The sequence below is a fragment of the Leopardus geoffroyi genome, chromosome B3 (genome assembly GCF_018350155.1).
Source record: "Leopardus geoffroyi isolate Oge1 chromosome B3, O.geoffroyi_Oge1_pat1.0, whole genome shotgun sequence".
Classification (NCBI taxonomy): domain Eukaryota; kingdom Metazoa; phylum Chordata; class Mammalia; order Carnivora; family Felidae; genus Leopardus; species Leopardus geoffroyi.
In genome coordinates this window covers 25,628,489-25,648,078 of record NC_059337.1, presented here as the reverse complement: position 1 = coordinate 25,648,078, position 19,590 = coordinate 25,628,489, and the positions used below count along the sequence as shown (strand labels likewise).

The following is a 19,590-nucleotide window of genomic DNA, read 5'->3' as shown; positions in this document are numbered from 1 at the left end:
AGAAAAACAGACACTCGGATCAATGGAACAGAATAGAGAACCCAGAAATGGACCCACAAACATATGGCCAACTAATCTTTGACAAAGAAGGAAAGAATATCCAATGGAATAAAGACAGTCTCTTCAGCAAGTGGTGCTGGGAAAAATGGACAGCGACATGAAGAAAAATGAACCTGGACCACTTTCTTACACCATACACAAAAATAAACTCAAAATGGATGAAAGACCTAAATGTAAGACAGGAAGCCATCAAAATCCTCAAGGAGAAAGCAAGCAACAACCTCTTTGATCTTGCCTGCAGCAACTTCTTACTCAACAGGCAAGGGAAACAAAAGCAAAAATGAACTATTGGGACTGCATCAAAATAAAAATCTTCTGCACAGTGAAGTAAACAATCAGCAAAACTAAAAGGCAACCAGTAGAATGGGAGAAGATACTTGCAAACGACGTATGAGATAAAGGGTTAGTATCCAAAATCTATAAAGAACTTATCAAACTCAACACCTAAAAAACAAATAATCCAGTGAAGAAATGGGCAGAAGACATGAATGGAAACTTTTCCAAAGGAGACATCCAGATGGTTAACAGACACATGAAACAATGCTCAACATCACTCATCATCAGGGAAATACAAATCAAAACCACAATGAGATACTGCCTCACATCTGTCAGAATGGCTAACATTAACAACTCAGGCAACAACAGATGTTGGTGAGGACAGAGAAAGAGGATCTCTTTTGCATTGCTGGTGGGAATGCAAGCTGGTGCAGCCACTCCAGAAAACAGTATTGAGGTTCCTCAAAAAACTAAAAACAGAACTACCCTATGACCCAGTAATTGCACTACCAGGTATTTTTCCAAGTGATACGGGTATGCTGTTTTGAAGGGACACATGCACCCCAATGCTTATGGCAACACTATCATCAATAGCCAAAGTATGGAAAGAGCCCAGTGTCCACAAATGGATGAATGGATAAAGAAGATGTGACACACACACACACACACACATACACACATACACACAATGGAGTATTACTTGGCAATCAAAAAAAATGAAATCTTGCCATTTACAACTACGTGGATGGAACTGGAGGGTATTATGCTAAGCGAAATTAGTCAGAGAAAGACAAATATCATATGACTTCACTCATATGAGGACTTTAAGACACAGAACAGATGAATATAAGGGAAGGGAAGCAAAAATAATATAAAAACAGGGAAGGGGACAAAACATAAGAAACTCTTAAATATGGAGAACAAACAGAAGGTTACTGGAGGGATTGTGGAAGGCGGGATGGGCTAAATGGGTAAAGATCATTATGGAATCTACTCCTGAAATAATTGTTGCACTATATGGTAACGAATTTGGATGTAAATTTAAAACAAAATTTAAAAATTTTTAAAATTAAAAAAAATAAAAATAAATAAAAATGAATTGTGAATTAGAAAAAATAAAAAGGACCACAACTTAATGATAGTTAAATTTACCAGAAAAGTGTAACAATTCAAATCTTGCATTCCTTTAAAATTAAAGCCTAAATTATGTAAAGGAATATTTGCTAGAGCTACAAGGAGAGATTGATAAACCAACCATTAAAGTGGCTGTGAGTTAAAATAAATAAATAAATAAATAAATAAATAAATAAATAAATAAAATAAATGAGCTACTGAATCACATAATTAGTATTAAATAAGTTGGACCATAAATGAATTTATAAGTATTGGATCAATATTAAATTGTGCAAAGTGAAAGAAGCAAGACCCAATAGGCTACACAGTTCCATGTATATAACTCATTAAAAAAAAAAAAATAAAAACAAAAAGCAAAATCACAGGGGGTTGCCAATGATTGATGAAGGTGGGGTTGACTTTAAAGGGAACACACATGGATATTTAGGGTAATGGAACAGTTTTATATGGCACTATGATGGTAGATACATGAATCCATGAATTTGTTAAGACTCATAGAAGGGAGTGAAATGCTACAGAGTGAACTTATTTGCATGCTAATATCAAATAAATCATTAAGGATTTGGGAGATCCCAAGGCAGGATGCCCAGTATAATAAAGAAATCTACTGTATTATAAATGTATGCATAGTCTTATTAAATTGAGTATGGCAAGGTGTGCCTGGGTGGCTCAGTTGGGTGTGTCCAACTCTTGATTTTGGCTCAGGCTCACAGTTCCTAAGATCGAGCCCCCATGAAGCTGTGCACTGACAGCAGGGATCCTGCTTGGGATTCTCTCTTTCTTTTTCCTCTCTGTCTCTGTCTCTGTCTCTGTCTCTCTCTCTCTCCCTCTCTCAAAAATAAACAAACAAACATTTAAATTGAATGTAGCAAAAATGGCTTGACCTAAGTAACTTTGGAAAATTGTTTTGACTAAATATGATAAGGTTAAAGACAAAACAAACAAACAAACAAAAAAAAAAACACAAAAAAAACCCCACAACAAACCAAACCTGTAAGTAAAAAGTTACAATAGTGGGTTTGAGTTAAGAATCATGAATTTAAAAAAAAAAAAAAGAATCATGAATTAAAGTTGCATGTACAATGGATTTAAATAAATAACTAAATTGTAGAAAATGAAAACTAGGTTTTTTGTTGTCAGATATAAAGTTAATAATATGTAAGGAGAGGGAAAGATAGAATAAACCCTAGATGCTGAGCTGGAATTACCATGAAATCATGTTAATTTTTACCTATGTATCACTTTTATAGGTAGGTAGGTCAGGGTAGGTAGGTAGGTAGGTAGACAGAAATGCATTATGTGTAAATGATAATATACATATACATATATATATATATTTTTTTTTTTCTAGCTACCCACTGAGAGGGTCTAGAAGCAGTAACAAGCCTACAGTAATGACATACCCAGCACCCAGATCTCGTTTTCAATTTCATTCTCCAACAAATAGAACCAGGTTTACTAAGAGAAATGGTTGATTCTATGCTTGCAGAAGGGAAAATTCAAACAGGTTTAGTGCATCTTGAAGTGCCAGAAAGTAATTTTGGAAGTACTTTAAAAAATGTTAGATATAAAAAAGGATATATAGATCATCCTAAAACAGCTGCCAATAGTCAAAGCTGGCACATTTTGAACAATACTATAAATAATGAAAATATTGAGTTATAATCCAAAGAAAAAATCCATGAATCCATAATGATATAAATAAATAGCTGAATAATAAATAAATAAATGTGAGAAGGTACAAATCTTTCTTGCAAAAGAATTCCAAATAATATACAAATACTCTCCCTTTCAAAAGGTGAAACTTAATTCCTCTCCTCTTGGGTTTGGGTTAGACTTAGTGATTCTCTCCCAAACAAGAAAGTATGAAAAGGAAAAAAAAAATTGACAACATTATAGTGGAGAAACTTCATCAATACTACCTTAACCAAGTTATATAGGTTAATATCATCAATAATGAGTCAGTTACTATCTGGTATCCCCTGACATGCTGTGATGAGAAGGGCACTTTACTTTTGTGGTATCCTTCCCCAAAGTCCTTAACCCTAGTCTAATCATTAAATCATCAGACAAATCCAAATGGAGGAACACATTACAAAATACTTGCCTAAATACCCAAGTACTCTCTAATATAGTCAAGATCATGAGGGGTGGGGTGGGGAGAGAATAAGACACTATCATAGATCAGAGGAGACAAAGGAGAATAAATGCAACATGGATTGGATCTGAAAGCAGAGCAAAACAAGAGAGAAAAAAAAACTAGCTAAATTCCAGTGAAGTCTGTAGTTAGTTAATTGTACTGTGTAATGTTAATTTCTTAGTTTTGGCAAATTTGCCACAGATATATATGATGCTAATATTAAAGAAAGCTGGGTGAAGCATATATGAGAACTCTCTGTACTATCTTTGCAAATTTTCAGTAAATGTAAAAGTACTCCAAAATAAATAGGCTTTTCTTTTTAAAATCACCCTAATTGTCAATCCATCCTCCAACTTTTTAGTTCCATCATCTGGCATCTACCATTCCAGAATCATATTATTCTAACTATGAACAGGGAATCCAGTATCCAGTATAGTACCTTCTACTGTTAATTTCCAATTACAGAGGGCAGACATCAAAGAATTTTTCAGGTATACTAGTACCATCTACACCATTTAATTCTTTGTATCTTGGTGAAAAGAGTGTCTTCCAGGTCCTCTGTGTAGCTATTTAGAGAATGGCTGAGTAGTTAGCACATAAGAGATCCACTCCAACATGCCCATTTCCTGAACTCTAGAGGTTGCCGGGAAACTTTTGACTTCTCAGTCTCATTAATTGTGGGCAACAGTTGAATGCAGCTTTTAATTACACAACTTAGCGTACTGGTAATATCATTCCACATGGGTAAGCCAACAAATTACATCCATGTGAACACATCTGTATTAATAATTTCAGTTCAATCTCATCTCAAATTTTGTCCATTTTGTTATAATATTCTTTTTTTAAAATTTTTTAACGTTTATTTATTTTTGAGACAGAGAGAGACAAAGCATGAACGGGGGAGGGTCAGAGAGAAGGAGACACAGAATCCGAAACAGGCTCCAGGCTCCGAGCTGCCAGCACAGAGCCCGACATGGGGCTCAAACTCACGGACTGCGAGATCATGACCCGAGCCAAAGTCGGCCGCCCAACCGACTGACCCACCCAGGCGCCCTTGTTATAATATTCTTAAAATTCACTCTCATGCATGTTTCCTCTGACTCTTGCAGATAAAAACTGGTAAGTTTTTGCAGCTTTTTTGGTATTTGTATTATCTTTCTAAAAATGACTAGTTCTCTGGCTTTCCTGGGATCTAATTCCCACTATGGATCTGGATGCCATGGGGAGAGCTGATAAAAAATAACATCTCCTTCTGAGGCAATTGCCTTAGATACAGTCATTGAAAAGACTTTTTCCTGAAGAGAATAGGTCCCTTTACTTGAGGGTGGGAGAGGAGGGTCAGGAGGAAAGTTCACATGGAATGTGGGGTCAAAATGCTCAGCTCTATCTCTATTTGGGCAAATTCTAACCCCTGCATTAGTTACTTATTGCTGTATAACCAGATTACTGCAGAACTACTGGCTTAAAACAACACAAATCTAATGTGTTTTTCATGTCAGAAGTGTGGGCATCAATTTGCTAACATCTCTGCCTCAGGGTCTCACAAGCTGCAAGCAAGATGTCAGCAGGGGCTGCTCTCTCATCTGAGGCTCAAATAGGAAAGGATCTGGTTCCAAGATCATGTGGTTGTTGACAGCATTTCTTATAGCTGTCACACTAAAAGCCTCAGTCTCTTTATGGTTGTATGTTAGAGACCACCCTTAGCTCTATTCCACATGGTCCTCTCCATGTGGTAGCTCACAATATGGCAGCTCACTTCTGCAAAGTCACAGAGAGTGAGAGAGATTCTCCTAGCAAGACAAATTACATCCTATGAAATGTAATCACATGGATCCCATCACCTTTGCCATCTTCCAGTGTTTTGAAGCAAGTCACAGTTCCTACTCACACACAAATGTAGTGGATTATATAAGAGTGTGAATACTGGGAGGCAGTCATCATGAAGGCCACTATAGCAACTGTCCAGCACAATCTCCATCCCTCATCTTAGACCCTCATCTTCTCCACCAGTACCCTGGTCTTAATATAAGGGACTTGGCAAGGTTGTATATTTAGGTGGAAGTAGAAGTCTTGTGCATTATGGATAAGGATGTAAATTGGTGCAGCCACAGTGTGGAGATACCTCAAAAATTAAAAATAAAACTATCATATGACCCACCAATCTCACTTCTAGGTATGTATCTGAAGGAAACAAAATAATTATCTCAAAGAGATATGTACACTCTCATGTTCATTACATCATTATATTTAACAGCTTAGATGTGGAAATAACCCATGTGTCCATCTAGAGATGAATGACCAAATAAAATGTCATATATGTATACAATGGAATACTATTCAAACATGGAAAAGGAGGACATCCTGGCATTTGCAGCAACATGAATGGAAGTTGAGGACATTATGTTAAGTGAAATATGTCAAAGAAAGACAAATACCTTATGATGTCACTTATATGCAAAATCTAACTATAAAAGAAACTTACAGATACAGAAAACAGTTTGGTTGCCAGATATGAGGTTGAGAGGTAGGGGGAATGGGTAAAGGTGATCAAAGGTACAAATGTCCTGTTATAAGATAGATAAGTTCTGGAATGTAAATGAGTTCTGGGATGGTGACTGTAGTTAACAATACTGTATTGTATATTTGAAAGTTGCTAATTGCAACTATGTGAGCAATGATCATTTTGAAATATATACATATATCCACGCATCATGCTTCATGCCTAATGCAATGTTATATGTTAATTATATGTCAATAAAACCAGGGGAAAAGTCATCACCAACCAACAAATCCCTCCCACAATAGGTAACTAACTAATTAAATGGAACTGCAACTCTACAACTAATAGAACCAGGACTTGTTTTTCACATCTTCCCTGCAGTAAAGAAAGTAAAGATGTTACTCACTCATACAGATTTGCAGATTTGTCTATGCATGTTTTGGTGGACATCACACCTTCAAATTCCCCTTTTCCCTTTGTACACTCTCCTGGTCCACCTAGAACAGCCACATAACTCCACAACATTATAATCACCCTTGTTGCCATAGTAACTAAGTTTCACAGCCACTTGACTGCTCAATGCCTTGCTTTCATCGTTCTTGATACTTATAATTAAACACATATTGGATTGTGCAAAATCCTTTTATGTCTGAAACTTTGTTTCTCTTTTCCACTACTGAAAATTAAATGTAGATTTATCATAAAACACAATAACTCAAGAAAATTAGTACCTATGAAAATTTCACTTTCTTAACAAAAAGAGTAAACACCTGCAGTTTTATTGATGTGGAATGACATCCAGCCATTGTATGCTACAGTTTTTCCCATGAACAATGGGAAAGATCTTTTAATTCTCAAAACAAGTGCAACTACCTACATTCCAGAGTAAATCAAGTATTTTTACTCCTTCCCACAATGTCTCTAAGAAACAGTAGCAATCTTATAAAGGAAATAATCTCTACTTTCCTCCATGGGTCATCAGGTTGGACCCAAGAGGGAAAAGCATGAAAAGGGAGAAAGCAATCTTGGATTTCTGTAAACTTTTGTGTATAGGGCCATTGTTTGTAGTCCATAAAGTGACACAGCAACAAAAGGTTGAAACACATTTTCAGCCTTGGGCAGAGGAGAAATGATAGAAGGCAGAGCAGTATCATTACCTGAAGCTGTCAGAAAGTGGAAGCATGGAAGTCAGAGTGGGGAAATACTTCGTCAGGCCAGAAAGGCCAAGGGATGCTCAACAGAGAAGTTGGGCATTGAGCAAGAAGACAAGAAGTAAATAAAAATAAAACCTGGTTGGGGCGCCTGGGTGGCTCAGTCGGGTAAGCTTCTGACTCCGGCTCAGGTCATGATCTCACGGTTTGAGTTGGAGCTCCGCGTCGGGCTCTGTGCTGACAGCTCAGAGCCTGGAGCCTGTTTCAGATTCTGTGTCTCCCTCTGTCTCTGACCCTCCCCTGTTCATGCTCTGTCTCTCTCTGTCTCAAAAATAAATAAACGTTAAAAAATTTAAAAAAATAAAAATAAAACCTGGTTACTAGAAATCAAGAAGGTCATGAATCAGGAGATCTAGGTACTAACCCCACAGCACTACACTGTTAGCAGTGCTTCACTTTTCTGGGTGTCAGAGCAAGTCTATAGCTAAATGGGGTATTCCGCCATTCCCTTTCCAAGCCATCATTTTACATACATGGCTTAAATGACCCCAGTTGAATGTGTCGTGGATACCACAATTTTCATTTCTCTTTTTGTCTAATAGTTTTTCCAACATTGTCAAATAAAGAGACAGCATGCTCAGAAAAGATGATATTCTCTTTGTCATTGTACATGGTGTTCAATCATGGCCTCATTTTTCATCTTGCTTTATGTTCTGTGGAGTTGAATCAATAAACCATCTCTTATTGTGAATAGTCCACCTGATGAAGTATAAACTAATTCAAACTTAGAATCTGATCTATTTTAAACACTTAAAAATAGTTAAGCAGGCTGTTAGATATTCCAATCTCAGAACTAAGATGTGTTTATAAAAATAATTTCTCTAGGGTGCCTGGGTGGCTCAGTCTGGTAAGCAGCCATCTCTTGATTTCAGCTCAGGATATCATCTCAAGGTTCGTGAGTTTGAGCCCCACATTGGGCTCTGCGCTGACATCAGGCTCTGCTCTGAGCCCCACATCAGATCCTCAGTCCCCCAGTCTCTCTCTCTCTGAAAAATAAATAAATGTTAAAAAAATAGTTCCACTCGATAGTGGCTGTTTGATTCTGAAACAAGTCAGTACTTATTTTGTCTACTCCACCAACCCATTTCAGGCATGTGCTCTGAATCAGTATGTTGCCCCCCAACCCCACCTCCATGGCAATTGGTGTTTCAGGTAGTAACAGCAGCACTCTCAAGAAACACAAAACCCCTTTTCCAGCTTCAGAAATTATTTCTGAAATTCTAGGCCATAGGTGAGTTGGCATTTGCCACTAAGTTATTCTGCTGTTACTTAGTTTGTAAGACTGATATATATTGGATGAATTGGTTTATCCAAAACCAAGTAAAATCTAAAACATTTATCTTACGAAAGATCCAGAGGTAAGGAGTGATACCAACCTCTTACTTAGTGGACTTCCCACCTCTCTGAAAGGGGTATACCCATCAATGGCTTTTGGGGATTCTCTGGTGACAGGGAAAGCTGACTGGGAGGCTGCTGCCACCATGCCTGTTTCCATGTGGGGTTTACACAAGAATGTTCAGGCCTATATTATTATCTACAGTTTAAAGGCCTATATCAAATGATTCCATGAAACAGGAATTACCATCACTCCACATCATCAGTGAGAAAATAATGGTCCCAATATGAAATAACTTTCACAGGTTACAGACAGAGGAGTAGGGCTGGGGCCCAGATGCAAACTGGAGTCTGACTTTCCGGGACACAAATAACTGTGGTCCAGCTGACAATCCTGAGAGCACTGTCCATCTGACAGTCCTAAATTTAGCACCCAGCCTATTGCCCCAAAAGCCTGTGACTCTGACTTTTGATTCTCTTGCAAGTACCAAGATGTTCAATGTAAACCAGAAACTTGGGAGTCATTTTTATTGCCCCCCCCCTTCACTCCTTACAAACAAAGAATTAGCAAATTCTGCTGATTTTTCTCCCTTAATAGTCACCACTATAGTATTTGCCACTTTAATATTTTATTTAAAGGCAATGTTAAGCACAGACTTTGGATTGAGATTATCTTTTTTCAAATTGAGAGTAAACTTTATTCAAACTACTCATCCAAAAAAATATACTTGGTACATATGGTAATGTAGCAAAAAACTTGCACTCATAAGCCTTTGAAATATTCAAGTAATCTCCAATGATGCTGATCAGGAAATTCCTTTATTGGTGGGAAGAAATTACTTCTCCTGTCTCCAGAACTATATAACCTGGGAATATTCTGAGTCTCCTTTCTTTTTTTTTAATTTTTTTAATTAAAAACAATTTTTTTGATGTTTATGAATTTTTGAAAGACAGAGAGAGACAGAGCACAAGCAGGGGTGGGACAGAGAGAGAGAGGGGGACACAGAATCTGAAGCAATCTCTGGGCTCTAAGCTGTCAGCACACAGCCCAACGCAGGGCTCGAACTCATGCGCTGGGAAATCATGACCTGAGCCGAAGTCATAGGCTCAACTGACTGAGCCACCCAAGTGCCCCAGAGTCTCCTTTCAATGATGCCTCTAAATGTGTGATATTGAGTGAGGCACTTTTCTTCTCTGTGCTTCAATTTTCTCACCTTTAAAAAGGTGAGCTACTCCATAGCATTGTGTGAAGATTAATATATGTAAAATTCTTAGAATAGTACACACAAAAATTGAGCCTTAAATATACATTTGCTGCTGTTACTGTGTGGTCATGCATGACTTCTGGAAAGTGTGTTCTTTCTATATTCAGAGTGCGATTCAAAATCAAGATTTCTTCAGGAATTTTTCTGAAAAATGATACCCAGGCAATTCAAGAGCATAGGAGTATATTGCTATAATCCTGTGCACTTGGCTGGGAAGGTAACATGAAGCCTCAGTGACACAGACTATGTGGATAAACCAGGTTTGCAGAAGACAGGAGCTCAAAAGAGTTGCTAGAATAGAGGCTGAAGAGCTCCAAGAGATACAGCACAGCAGAGGCAGACAGCACAGGGAGAAGAGAAGATAGGCCGGACTAAAAAGCATCTAACCAGGATAGAAGTTCTGAAGAACCAATGCCTACTTTAATAGGAGAAGCTGGCCTCAGTTTCTCTAAAACGCATTTTGACAAGAGTTGTACAACAGGATATCAGGAGCCTCCTTAAGTACTTCAGAAAAGGGCCAAGACTTTGGTAGGACACTGGATGTTGAAAAGAGCAGAAGAGTCTGGTAAGAAGTATATGACTTAGAGGACATGCAGGGGCCAGGGCTCATCCACAGTTTCCAGGACTTCAGGAAAATGGCAATAAGGATATTGTGGACCTCTGAGATGCATCTTTGCCTGGTCAGGCTGAACTCTGGAGTCAGGTTGTTCTTCCTGTTCCTTTCCCTGGGACATGGCCCCTAGACCCCGGTTTGCTAAACCTGCCCTACAGCACTAGCTGTTCTCTCTCTGACCTCTCCATTCACTCCACTGCACTGAGTTCTGTCAGTTCTATGGCCTATCATGGCCATGCAACCACAGAAAGGCCTAAGATTTCAAGACATTGTAAACCATGAGTTTCCATAATCTCATTTGTGCTTATTGTATGAGTAAAGATAAAGCATGCCTTCATGCTGAAAACTAAAAAGTAAGGTTAAAGATGATATTACCAGGTAGAATATCCACAGCCAGACTGGCTTCCAGGGTCTATAAGGTGAGGGTTAGTTGTACAGCCAGCTTTGCTGAGCTCATGCTTAGAATGAAAGCACTTCGTTGCAGGTTAGGGAATAGAGGAGAAGCAATCTGGAAAGACAAAGCACCCTAAATGTCCTCTCTATTTATAACTATATATTAGAGGAAGGCAATTTAATGGCATTTATTAAAACTTTAAAAATTTATAACATGTGCAGAACATAAGCACCCTGCCAGTAGGAATGTGATTTTCTTCACTGCTATACACTGCTATGAACCCCAGAATCTGGAACAGTAGATCAAAAATCTTTTACTTCAAAATATTTGTAGAATGGACTTAAACTTATGACTCAACCATTCTACTTGTTAGAATTTAGTTCCACTATTCAGCTTTTGCAATGGTATTGAATGTCCCTAATATCCCAGAGTGGTATAATAAGAAGTCTCTCTTTCTCTGTTACCACCACTTGGGAATGTGGGTCAGCTCTGGTCTTCTCTGCATGTGCTCCCATTATGGAGTCATAGATGGAAGAAAGCAGCCCTTATCTCAGATATGCTGTTCCTGAGGCAAAGGGATAAAGAGCAACAGGTGGAGCTGAACCACACCATCTGAAGCAGAGTGTCCCTTCTGATGTGGTGCTCACAGGTCCAAAGCCAATAATGGGACAGGGAATGTGCTTTGCTTGCTCGGAGACATGACAAGGGCAGGATAGATATGATGCAGTGTGAATCAGTAGAACACAATTGTAGGGAAACCCAGACAAACAAGTAGGCTTGTCCCAGGGTGTTTTTAGCATCTTGTTTGTGAAAAATAAAAAAAAAAAAAGTTGTAAAATACTATCACTTATTGAATGGATAAGGCATACTAGAGAATATGCTATAGCAGTTGTGCATGATAAGGAAGATTTTTATAGAATGAACAACCCCCCAAAACATACTAGTTTAGTGAAAATAAACCCCTGCAAAATGATATATAAAATAGCAAACAGCACAAAATACTATTTGTATTGGGTACATTCATGTGTCTACATGCCTTTAAGAAGTATGGCAATATGATAGACCTATTTTTAACTTTTTGAAGCACTTTCATACTGTTTTCCATAGTAGCTGAACCAATTTACCTTCCCATCAACAGTGCACAAGTGTTCCCTTTTCTCCACATCCTGGCCAGCACTTATTATCCCTTATCTTCTTGATGATAGCCATTCTAACAGGTATGAAGTAATACATCATTGTGGTTTTGATCTGAATATTCCTGATGATTACTGATGTTGAACATCTTTTCATGTACCTGTTGACCAAATGAAATATTATTCAGCCATGAAAAGAAAGGACATCCTGCTGTTTGTGATAACATGTATAGAACATGAGGACATTATGTTAAGTGAGGTAAGTCAGAAAGAAAAAGATAAGTACTGAATAATATCACTTGTATGTGGAATTTTAAAAAGGTAAATATGTAAAAACAGACAAAGGAAAATGGTGGTTATTAAGATATGGGGGGAGGGTAGGACAGACGTTGAAGGGTGCAAACTTGCAACAAGTACTAAATAAGCCCTAGAGACTTAATGCACAGTCTTGTATTATAATCATCAAACTTGCTGAGAGACTATAATTTAATTCTTCCAACCATTAAAAAATGATAATTAATATGGTAGGTGTTAATTATGGCTACAGTCTCAATCACATTACAATATATAAATGTATCAAATTAAGATGTTGTACACCTTAAATTTACACAATGTTATGTGTCAAATATATTTCAACTAAAAACAAAAGTAAAGGGGTGGGTTAAATGGGAAAGGGGTATTAAAGAGGGCACTTTTGGGGATGAATACTGAGTGTCATATGTAAGAGATGAATCACTGGATTCTACTCCTGAAACCAAGACTACACTGTATGTTAATTAACTTGTAAATTAACTTAAAAAAAAAAGTATGACAAGATGTTACCAAATGGATAGATGTTGGCAGGGTAAAAAGTGAGTGAGTGTGGGGTGGGAGGATACACCAGGATACACCTGCTATTCTTTTCATGTGAGGGGGTTTGCTTAAACTTTTATGCCCAAGAGGATAAGAAAAACTGACTTTTATGGCAAATACCTCTTCCTCTGCTTAGACAAGAAGAGCAACTTAAAAAACAAATGGCCCAATACTAAAGCCAACTCCTATGATAATATTTCCTTTCAAAGTGAGCCTGAAATTGGTGGCTAAATTTCGTTTAGAGAAATGTTATAATTTCTGGTAATGGTTTTTTTTTCATGGAAAGAATCTTGAGTTGAGCCCCAAAGACTGTGTTGGTGCCACTGGTTCATTCTACTCAGTAACCAGGACTCTAATGAAAGCTTTGAACCACTGTCCTCCAGACGCTAGATCATCTGTGTTAATTCTGCCACCTTTGATTTTTAAGGAAAAAAAAAAAAAGAGAGAAAGCAAAGCATGTAACACTTTCTATCTTCAATGAACTCTGGTTGAACCTGACAGATGTTGGAGCTTTTCATTTTCTCCTCAAGCAAGGCTCAATGGAGATTATGTTACCAGGGTAATCGCCATCACTCTGTTTGCTTTATTAATCTACCCTCTCTAAATGTTGATTCTAGATATATAAATGTGGCCTTAGTGTCCATTTGTCCACAGACTTACCAGCTTGGGTTTTCATTTTGTAATTTTACTAATATCAGTCCTCTAATTAAAGGAAAAAAGAAAGAAAGAAAATCTTCAACTGCTGTGGCTGTAAATCACATACTTGGAAAAATAATTTTACTTATTCTTTGGGTTGCTTCAACATGAGGCTATTATTCTAACTAAACACTTCTCAGGATGTCTGGGATTTGGAATCACACATACCATTGTTCATCCACTTTCTAACAGGGAAAAAATATCTGGACTTCTGTGAGCCTCTGTTTCTACCCCTGTAGTACAGAGATAATTACTACCTTACACAGTGTCATTAGAAAGATAAAATAAAATTAGGTAAATTAAGTACTAGGCTACTGTCTTCAATACAAGATATGTTCCTTGGAAATTTAATCAATGGTATTGTGGTTGCATTATATGGTGATAGATGGTAGCTATACTTGTGGTGAGTATAGATAGCATTAGTATAGAGTTGTTGGATCACTATATTGGATACCCGAAACTAATGTAACATTGTGTGCAAACTATACTTCAAATAATGATAATTTTAAAAAGGCAGTTCTCTTAATATTAGTTCCTGAGATTCTGTCTCTGATTATGTATGGGAAGATTGGTTATACTAACATGAAGTAACTTACTCCCTCTCTTTTGCTACAAATTGAGTGCAGGAGTATTCCCCAAGAAAAAGTAGAGGAATACTTGCTCCACTTAACAAGGAGGAAAGTGTTCTGGCAGGGAAGCAGACCTTTCTCAAACCAACGCTACTCTACACACTGTAGCTTGATTTCAGTCACCACAGACCTCAGGGCAGTCCTCCATCCAGCCTGCTGAACCTTCAGTGTAGGTCAGTCCCTGGACTTGAGGCTGAAAATCTGGCATAACATAGGACAAGAGGAATTCAAAACACGTGAACTTATTGAGACATTTTACCTTTCAGAGTCTTAATCTTCTTATCTGGACAATTGAGGGGGGGTGGGTAAGATAGATGACCTTTGAGATTCCTTCTGGGGGTACACACAGACAAATCATGACTCTGGGGTTCTAATCTGCTGTTAATATACATAACACAAGTAGTCAGTAGGTGCAGTGTAACTGGATGGTGACTCACCAATGGTGGATTCCTGGTTTCCTGGAGCTGTTTCTTTCTGGGATCTGTCTCTCAGGAAACCATAGTTGCTTTACTGATTCCCAAATACTCTTCTGCAGACATTTGCTTTCTGGTATGCAAAAAAAAAAAAAAAAAAAAAAAAGGGAGTGACTTATACTGATTAGGTTTACCTTGTTAGAACTCTGAAAGACAAACTGACAAGGAATGGTAGATTCACTGTGCTTACTGTTTAATGACCCTGGCTGCTGTTATTGTTGTTTTGGCTAACTCTAGACAGAGTACTAGTTTTCAACCACCAACTTGTCTGAGACCATGCAGAAATAAGACCCATATGTTTTGAGCATCCACAATGGACCCAGTGTTACATGGAAAGCTTCATATATCATTCATATATATTTATTTTATAATGATAGCAGCGTATTAAAAATAAAACAAAACAAATAAATAAGACTCCAGCTGTGAAAATGAATAAAGAGAAACCAAAAAAGTAGATTCAGGATGCTAGACAGGAAGACTGCTAGGGGGAGCCATACCATCCAATGCTAATCACAAGAAGAATTGTCAATTACAGACTCAACAGAAGATTCCTTAACAGGAAAGAATGATCAATTATAGGCCACCCAGGGAAAGTACTTTGCATCTTCTACAAGAATTTACCCCTGCAACTTAGCCAATGAGAAACCTTCACCACCTGGAACTCTTGCTTTTCTCCAAAGGACTTTCCCTCAAAACAACTCCTCTCAACTTCCTCTTTCTCTATAAAATAATGTTCCTCTTTTTTTGTTGTTGTTGTTGGACTGACTTATGATTTTGCTGTGACTTGCTAGCCATGGATTGTAATTTTCTGCTTTTCTCAAATAAACCTATCTTTTGCTACTAAAATAACTGGAAGTTTTATTTTTTTTTAACATTTGTTCATTTTTGAGAGATTGTGAGTGAGGGAGGGGCAGAGAGAGAGAAAGACAGAACCTGAAGCAGGCTCTAGGCTTTGAGCTGTCAGCAACAGAGCCCAACGCGGGGCTCGAATTCGTGGACTGCAAGATCATGACTTGAGCTGAAGTCAGATGCCTAACCCACTGAGCCACTCAGGTGTCCCAGTGGCAGTTTTATTTTTAAGGTTGACATCATACATTCTTAAGTCTAGTTAACTTGTGTTCAGATTCTGACTTTTCTCCTTACTTACTGTGTCACCTTGATTAAGCTATTCAGCCTGGTGAGACTCAGATTTTTTATCAGTAAAGTAACAATAACCACCATTTTTTTCAAAATTCTGTGTGAATTAAAAATAGTATCTGTAGGGGCACCTGGGTGGTTCAATTGGTTAAATGTCCAACACTTGATTTCAGCTCAGGTCATGATCTCACAGTTTATGGATTTAAACCCTTTGTCTGGTTCTGTGTTGACAGTGGAGCCTGCTTTGGATTCTCTCTCCCTCTCTCTCTCTGCCCCTACCCCATGCTTGCTCGTGCTTTCTCTCTCCCCCTCTAAAAACAAATAAATAAACTTGAAAAAAATAGTACCTGTAAACCATAGCACACAATGGGTTTCCTTCAGCAGTGGCTATTGGTACCATTACTGACTGACACATGGAATATAGATGCCATATGTCACATCTCTGCTTTCTGTACTCTTTTTGTGAAAGCAAGGGATTAGTTTCTCAAAGTCTGTTTCCTCATGTTTAAAAAGGATTAACGGTAGTGTATACTTCTCAGGATTGATGCAAAATGCATTTGGCAGAGTGAGTCCTGGAAAATAATTAGTACTCAGTAAATAATTGCTACTTTCCTCTACATTTTCTATTATGTGCAATAGTGTTATATTTAGAACAATCACTTTCAGTTGACCCATATCATTCTTTGAATAATTTGTGTTCAATTCAATGCTTGAAATAGGCCAAAAGTTAGAAGGCATTCCATGATATCAGAGGTTGTGCTGGGAGTTTCAAACACCCTTTCCTACCCTGCTGACATTTCATGTGCAACAGGACAAATATTGCACATGTTTTTGTCTACAGAAAAACAGCAAACTTACATTTGCCTCTGATTTCTTCCAGGCAGGACTCAGTAGATCTTGTTTGCCATACACAGAACCAGGTATCAGAGGATAACATGAAAGCCAGGTGTATGACAAAATGAGATCTAGATTGCATTTCAAAAGTGGCTCTGAGATGGAAGGACTTTTTAAAGAACAGGTGTTTGGAGCCCCTCCACCCCCCACCTTCTATATTTCTACTATGAACTTTTCCTCTGAGATTAAAAAGCAACAGGCTTGCAAGAGGCTTTTCTTTCCATTTTCTGTGCTATTTTTGTGCTATTTTTCTAGTATTCAGCCCTGCAGTTTTTTTCTCCCAGTCTTCACGCTTTTTTGACTGAACGTTATTATCACTCTTCTGTGTTTGGAACTGGTCCCTAGGAAGCTCAGATTCTCGCATTTTCATTTCTAATCTAGGCTATGTGTTCTCACCTTTTGACTGTCTGCTTCTGACTTAACTTTTCACTTACATCTACTTGGACAATTGGCTTTTATTTTTTTAATCAGCAGACTTATTTCATTAGGCAGTTTTAGGTTCATAGAAAAACTAAGCAGATACTGCACAGAGTTACCATTTATCCCCTCTTCCAGAATTCAGTTCCCCTACTATTATTTTTTAACAGATTTATTGAGGTATAATTGATATACTGAAAGATGCATATATTTAATGTATACAATTTAATGAGTTTGGACATATGCATATGCATGGAACCATCATCACAATCAAGGTAATAAACATATCCATCACCTCCAAAAAGTATCTCTGTGCCCCTTTGTGTTTGCTTATGTGTGTGGGGAGTTGTAAGAGCACTTAATGTGAGATTACCTTCATCACCAATTTGTAAGTGTGCAACACAGGATTGTCAACTACAGGCACATTGTACAGCAGATCTGTAGAACTTACTCATCTTGGCATAACTAGTTCCTTTATTGAATACATTTTATTTTAAAACATTGCCTTCCACTGCTCTGTCAGTGATAAAAGCTAAAATACTTGGGCTCCATTCCCATAAGGTACATTTCACATCTTGGTTTCCTTGAGATTCTTCCTACAAGGACTGTTTAAGAATGAAATAGTGCTTTCTGAGTGACAAATGCTAGAAGAGTAGAGATCATATATGGGATGCTTCTGACTGAGACATTTTGTTTAATCTTTCCTTACAAGCTTTGCCTTTCGTGTCATCTCACCTTTACAAGTTTATATTTGTTAAGAGAAGAATGACATCAAAGCAAAGCCTGAGGCAAAAGTTAGGCATTACTACCTAGATAGTAGAATTCCAGGGAAGTATGAGTGAGCACAAAAGCAGCAAGACAAGGAAGGAGAGACAACCAGCCACCTGGTCCATGCAACCTTGTGGGTTCATCTCCTGAAAGGCAATGTGATTGCCTACCTCTCAGAGCAGCTGAAACAGGGAAAGTAAAGAAGAAGAATATATTGACTGATCTTCACCTCCTACTGGTTGGAAGATCATCCTTATAGTATTTTGGTATTCCTGCATTTCCAGTTGCACAGACGTGGGTACAAAGCATATCCTATGGAATCTTATGCCTCAATACCAATAAGCAAACCTATGGCGGGTGATGAAAAGTGACGAGTAAGGCAGGAGGCAAGGTGCTATTGGGTTATGCCTACATGGAGCTGGCTGCCTCATTGTTCCAGTGAAGCTGGAATAATGCAGAAGGAAGCTAGAGGCAGAGGGACTGAGAGGATCTAAAGTAGCAGAGTAGGGTAGGTGGTGATATTTGGGCTGTTGATGATGGAGACTATAAATCACAGAAAGGAATAGTGTTTTCACAACAACAGTATAGCTGAAGCACAGCCATATTGATATTCCATATTTTGACAGCCACAATAAAACTACATAACTAAGTATGCAGTCTACCTAATTAAAGAGTGCTTTGATTCAATAGAAATTTAATGAAGTTTTGGTTCAAGATGGAGATGTAGGAGGCTCCTGCACTCATTTCTTCCCTCTGACCATTGAAACTACAACTACATACAGAAGAATACCCTCTGAAAGAAATCTAGAAACTAGCTGAGTGACCCCTACACATCTGGTGAACAAGAAAAAAAAAAAACAAAACACATCGAACTGGATAGGAGAGGTAGACACAATCTCACCACAGCCCCACCCTGGGGATTTTCTCTATGATAGGAAGGGAAATCTCAACTCCCAGCTTCTCCCCAAATAGCAAAGGATTTAGACCCCAAATCCAGCACCCCAACTTTTAAGACTGCCACCTGAAGGATAAAACCCCAAAACATCTGGGTCTGAAAGCCAATGGAGCTTGTGTCCATGAGACCCATTGACTACAACATAGAAATAGTTCTTATGGGTTATTGAGGACTCACCGTTCTGATTTTTTTTTTAATTAGTGATGGCATTTTAATTTTAATTTAATTTTATTTTAAATTTACATCCAAATTAGTAGGCATATAGTGCAAAAATGATTTCAGGAGTAGATTCCTTAATGCTCTTTACCCATTTAGTCCATCCCCCCTCCAACAACCCCTCCAGTAATGCTCAGTTTGTTCTCCATATTTATGAGTCTCTTCTGTTTTGTCCCTCTCCCTGTTTTTATATTATTTTTATTTCCCTTCCCTTATGTTCATCTGTTTTGTCTCTTAAAGTCTGCATATGAGTGAAATCATATGATTTTTGTCTTTCTATGACTGACTTATTTCACTTAGCATAATACCCTCCAGCTCCATCCATGTAGTTGGCAAGATTTCATTCTTTATGAATGCTGAGTAATACTCCGTTTTGTGTGTGTGTGTATATATATATATATGTGTATATATATATATATATATATATATATATATATATATATACCACATCTTCTTTATCCATTCATCCATCGATGGACATTTGGGCTCTTT

At 37.8% G+C, this 19,590-nt stretch overlaps 1 long non-coding RNA gene across 2 annotated transcripts in view; it reads right to left on the bottom strand.

Moving 5' to 3' along the window:
- The window catches only part of LOC123582629, a 49,246-nt gene that overhangs the window by 13,507 nt on the left and 16,149 nt on the right, over window positions 1-19,590 (bottom strand). The window contains exons 2-3 of one of the 2 annotated variants that reach the window (XR_006704492.1): window positions 14,676-14,784; window positions 14,367-14,439 (exon numbers count right to left, since the gene is read on the bottom strand). This is a non-coding gene — a long non-coding RNA (uncharacterized LOC123582629). Of the gene's footprint in view, window positions 1-14,366; window positions 14,440-14,675; window positions 14,785-19,590 lie in introns of those variants that run through there. The other variant, XR_006704491.1, reaches the window with a different exon arrangement.